Raw genomic sequence first — 6,000 nt, forward strand, 5'->3', positions numbered from 1 at the left:
TGAAGTTTCCGGTGTAAGGACAACGCTAAAAGGTATTGTTACAACAACACCAACTCAGCTTCTATATCTAGCGAATTATGTTTCGCTTAAATATGCCTGCTTGAGAATTTCCTTCTGATCATTAATAGTAACAACCTATTCCTTTGTAGAATAGAGTAGCTGGTAACTCAGGCAGAATAGTGAGAGAAGGACGATAGAAGGCTGCTGTCGTGGATGACGCAGTATATTTAATCGGTACTCCCGGCAACTTTCCAGGAGTTTCCGATTTAACATTTGGTTAATTAAGCGTAGTGTTACGACAACACAAAATCAGCTTCTGTATTTAGCGAATTTTGTTTCGCTTAAATATGCCAACTTGAGAGTTTCTGTTCAAATAATGGAAAATCTATTCCTTAGTAGAATAGAGTAGCTGGCAAGTCGGCATAATACTGCGAGAAGGTGAACATAAGCTGCTGTAACTGTCACCAACTCAGTATCAGGTAGCTCGCTGTTATGCGCCGTCGGTTACGTCTCTCTCTCCAGCGGGATTGATTGACGAACCGTATCTCTGCCCTACAAGCATGGACTTTAGCCTCGGGTTGAGGGGATTTCTAGTAATCATGAATAAACACGACTTCCTTTTACTAAGAAATTTTCAACAGAGATATCTCTTAGACCTGTTCGGCGCTGGTTACCGCACTGTAACAGAATTCTGTACGAGTCTACCGCGGCATAGCACTATAATAATGCTCTCCTGCTTATGCAAAGCGCAGCCTTATTAGGGAAGGAAGCATGAGCATGCTTAGTGAGGGAATGGATGAGTCTGCTTGGGATCATTTCCTCGCTGGAGAAGCTTGTTTCCCTGAATAGACTGCAATTAGACCTCTACAGTTTTTCCTACAGGAGAACTGAAATAACATCAAAGATCTAGTAATAATTCTAAACATCTCTCAATGGGTTGAGGATCACCTCAGGTGATACCGAGATGGTGCCAGGCATCCGGACAGAGGTACAGAGGTCCTGGCACATAATCTAAAAGAGTTAGAAGCAATTTGGTTGGCTCTCCAGTTCCTCGAAGAGTGAGTTTTTGGTCGAGTGGTCCAAATCATCTCAGATAATTCCGCAGCTCTCTCATATCCCAAGAAGAGAGAGATGGTTATCGGCATAGGCATGGAACGTAATGATCCTCAAGAGGTTCGTTACACGATTGCACGTCCGTGCGGATCTTCTCGATCAACGGCAGCAACTACTGACGCCTGAGTAATCCTCGCTTAGAAGTATGTCGAGAGTTGTGGAGACTTTGGGGACGTTCTTTCTTAGATTTCTTCGCAATATTGAAGACGAAGAAGCCTCCTCTACGTTGCTCCCTTATTCTCGATCCGAGAGCGGTAGCAATAGACTCCATCCTATAGTATGGAATGGGGATAGTTGATTAGTCTCTTTTCCCCTATTCAAAAGCTTAGGAAATATAATAAGATAATCGCTGGCGTCAGAGGGAGCGAGAAAGACGCTGATCGCCCCATGTTGGCCTTCGAGAGGCTGGATTCACAGAGGTCACGTCCTTCAGAGAGCACTTTCCAAGGACCCTTCCCGAGAGAATCGGTCTACTCTAACAGCCTCACTTCGAGAGGTACCTAAAACCTCTCCGCTCTGAGTCTGAATGCGTTCAGACTGTCGAGAAGCGAGAGGATCTTCAAGATTAATTGCAAGTCTCATTGCCAAAGCAAAGCAGTGCTGCATATTTTGCAGTGTACCAATCGGAGTGGGCCGTTTCTGGAGATAGTGCAGGAAGAATGACTTTTCCTCCACCTCGACCTCTGTGAATTACTTTACCGTCTTCCCTTTCCGTCTGAAGTATGGGATAAGCTAGCAGTCCCATTGATTGTAGAATACGGAAATATGTTGTTGACGGCCTCTAGGCTCAGAGATTCGGATCTGTCAAACAACAAAGCCCTTCACGATCTTTGAGGTCTGTGGAAATCTTGAAATGGTCTAGATCGAAGCTTCAGGCATGGAACTTAGACGTAGTCTGAAGTTCCTGATGTCAAAGCATTTCGAACCTCTCCTTTCTGTAAACTTAATACACGTGACCAGAAAGGCTAATTTTCTAACCACTCTAGCTACGGCAAAGAGGGTTAGTGAGGTTTTAGCCATCATCAGAGGTTTTGGCTTTGGAGGACACAATTCGGTGCGTCCTCTAATTCTTCCGTTCTTGCTAAGAACGAAAACCCGTCTAACCCTTGGCCCAGAGGCCTGGAGATCAAGGGTATGGCACAAATTATTGGGCAAGAGCCACAGAGAGTCCTGTGCCCTGTCGGGACTCTCAAGTTTTATCTTGATAAAACTAAAGAAAGTCGAGGTCATTCGGACAATCTGCTGTGTTACCGTAAAAAAGACCAGACTTGCCAATGCTGAAGAACGCCCTGGCGTTATGGTTAAGGAGTTCTTTTAAAGAGGCTCATTCATTATGGTTGAACAAAGATTTGAAATCTTTTAAAGAAACTGAATGCTTACGAGGTGAGAGCGCGGCCTCGGAAGCATTTCAACAGAGCATGACACTCATCACATCCTGAGTGCCACGTTTGAGCAAAGCAACTCTGTGTTCGCTTCACACTCCCGGCGGGATGTGAAGACGACATATGAGATCTGCGAGTTGCTAGGACCATACATATCCGCAGAAATATTATTGGGGGCAGGAAGCAGCACGAATCCTATCCTATAGAAAAGGGATAGGTGTGCTTTTAATTTTAGTGTATTGATTTACAGTTGAAGGGTCGTCGCTGAGGCGCTTTCCCTTTAGCCTAGAAGTTATGGGACTAACTTTGATAGGTTAGGTCAGGTGGTGGTTTTTAGCTTCGTTGCCCCCACAGTATGGTCAATATGGTCTAGTCACATTGTGGTCACGCTCCCATTGACAGATCATCTAGAACTTACCAGGTCGCTACCTTGCTGGAGACTCTAGTAAAGCAGAAGCAGACTTGGGTGACAGTAATCACAAAGTCAGCTATGCTAACAGGTAAGGAACCAAGATGTCAATCATCTGCATGTAATTTGTTTCCTAAAATCCTTCTATTCTGTCCCTTCCCACCTCCAATGGTGGGATTCAGCTATATATATATATCTGACAGGTAAGTTTCATGAACAAAATGTTATTGTCATGATACAATAAAGTTTGTTCATACTTACCTGGCAGATATATATAATTAAGTACCCACCCACCTCCCCTCAGGGGACAGTGGTATGAAAAATCTGAATAGAAAATGGGAATGGTTCCTGATATCCGCCTCCCAGCGGCGGGAATGGGTACTAACCACCTGGCCGCCCACTGCGTGTGCCGGGAGTTTTGAAATTCTGTCGGACTTCGGAGAATACAGCTATATATATATCTGCCAGGTAAGTATGAACAAACTTTTTTGTATCATGACAATAACATTTTTGTGATTTCAGAAACCTATAACATCTTTGGCAAAGATTAATCCTGGCAAAGTTAACCTTTTGATGTTTGGTTTTAGAAACCTAGAACATCTTTGGCAAAGAACACAAGGGTCTGTGATGTAGTATTTGATTAGGTTAGTGCATGAGAACTAGCTCTATACCTTTTACCTTTATCAAAGGTAGACATTCATAATGTGAGAACTGTTGCAGCTTGATTTAGTGTTACAACAATTTTTTGCTTGGGGATGGTTTTAACCCCAGGTTTTAAAATTTGGAGAGCATGAAGGTACATGTATTGTATAAGAGTATTTATTTTTAGTGACAGTAATTTTATAGGGCTTTTGGACCCAGGCACAGGGGTCCGGGTTCCCTTACGGCACTTCTGTGTCATTCTGGCTGAATTAAAGCAGTTTTCTCCGCAAGGCTACTCTTTCCTGCACGTTTTGAGAGCCTTGCTCCCTGAGAGGAATCCAACTTCTGGTGGTCATAAGATCCAGAAAGGATTCCAGATCAGGTAATAATGTTTTGGGTTTCTTACAAGAAATTAGCCCATGGGCCGAGCAGATTTTGTCTAGCTGCACTACCCACCATCCTCTTCCCAATGTGGGAATCAGCTGACTTTAACCCTTAGTGGATGGATCCCCTCATATGAGTAGCAATAAGAGGTTTTGGGTGGTGAACGGATTCACTTACATGAGCATCAATATTAAGTGCCATCCATTTGAAGGAATCGGGCAGGAAAGTTTCCATTACTTCTGTAACCCATAAATTCACTAATGGCAACTTTTAGACTGGTTAAAATCAAGAAGCAGAGGTGCTCATGAGCTAGTTGTGATCATTACTTCAAGGAAGCACTGCCTCATCTCTCACGTCACATCTTATCATATATTTGCTCATAAATATACCCAAGGGTTGCTGCTGGTTCTATTTATCTTATATGATAATATGTCAGTTATTAATTGTAATTTTGCAAAGAAAAATGAGAAAAGACATATACAATCCAAAAAAGTTACTGCATCTTCAGTCTCAGTAACGTGGATATTGTATGAGCTGTTTTACTGATTATAATATATTTAGAAAAAACTTTTATTAGGAAAAACTTTTATAACTGTAAATAGTCTTTTTCAACTTCTCGTAGAAGGTAGGGAAAATTTGTTATGTATATCTTCCTCTTTCCATTGATGTGTTTTTTTTTTCTTAAATTGACCGACATCAAAGTTTACACAGACTGGGTTGCTGCACTTTGATTTTTTAGCCCGGCTTTGAAGATTCTCCCCAAATAATATAAATTTTCGTAATGAAATTTATTATTTGGATACTTACCTACTGTTGAAGTAGACCCCACCCAGCCTTCCCACAACTTAATCAGCTGTCAAATAGAATTCTGATGAGCGAAACATTCGAAACACACCTGGTGGAGAACAGGTGTAATAGACAGTTCTCCAGGCAGTCATTCGATCTTTTATTTTAATGTAGACGTGCCTATCGGCACGGAGATATACACTAAGTAGGTAAGTATTTTAATAATAAATTTTATTATGGAAATTTATATAATTTAGCTGTTCAGTATACAGTGTAACAATGAGAATGAAAATCCATGTAAAATCAATTGGACCGCTTTATTCTCAACTTTTAGCAATTAAGAACAAATACACTGCACCCACAACAATATTGGATTGTTCATCAGTCTGATACTTTGCCTCAAGTGGAGCCATTTCAGTAGGAGACGTCATAGCAAAGGTCAATGTGTATGTCTTAAGTGCTAGAGCTGAGGGTAAAAATACAGTTACAGTATCACAACATTAAAAAATATGATTGCAAAAGACATTACAAAAACCGAGCTACAGATATAAAGATTGGATCAGACACCGCATACTGTTAGTGAGGTTCTCCTTACACTCAAGGGATATAAAGTGTGCTTGGGATGAGACTCAAAAATTTTCCACAAATATGAAATGTACTTGGCATGATAAAAATTCACATTTTTGTGAACTGCAGAAAAATTTTGTTCTTATTGATTCTCAAGTAAAAATTATCTTTTTACTTTAAATTTGTTACCAAATGGTTGTTTGAATTAATGATTGCTAAACTAACAAAGTTTTTGATACTATGACTTTATAATATAAATTAAAAATATATTTCAAGACGAGATAAAATGAGAGTGTTGACCCTTACAGAACTGTTCACTTGAATGTACAATATTACAAAACAACTAACAGAAAATATTAAAAAAGTAAAATAAATGTTATTCACTTTCACTAAAATATTAAAATTTTACTGTTTCATTCACACTAGGTTTTTGCAGGCATTGCACACACTTCTTCACATTTGACCTCTTCACCCTTAGTTGCCGCTGCCCCTTCAACCTCCTGTTCTTTAGGGGCTGAAGAAGGATCTAAATTTAAGGCCTGTAAAAGTAAAGTTGAGAGATGTAACTAAAATACAATAAAAGTCACACCAACTCCTCTCAACATAATAAGATAATAAAGGAAGTTAACCAACATCAAAAGAAAAATTTGAATAAAAACATAAATAAATCAAAAGGAAATCATTTTTCTTATGATCTGCGAGAACTTGAGAAAAGGT

At 40.1% G+C, this 6,000-nt stretch overlaps 1 protein-coding gene across 1 annotated transcript in view; it reads left to right on the forward strand.

Annotated features, from left to right (window-relative positions):
• Positions 1-6,000, forward strand: part of LOC135222707 (uncharacterized) — a 48,531-nt gene that overhangs the window by 41,357 nt on the left and 1,174 nt on the right. The gene's annotated exons all lie outside the window — the stretch shown is intronic.

The sequence above is a fragment of the Macrobrachium nipponense genome, chromosome 20, assembly GCF_015104395.2.
Source record: "Macrobrachium nipponense isolate FS-2020 chromosome 20, ASM1510439v2, whole genome shotgun sequence".
Classification (NCBI taxonomy): domain Eukaryota; kingdom Metazoa; phylum Arthropoda; class Malacostraca; order Decapoda; family Palaemonidae; genus Macrobrachium; species Macrobrachium nipponense.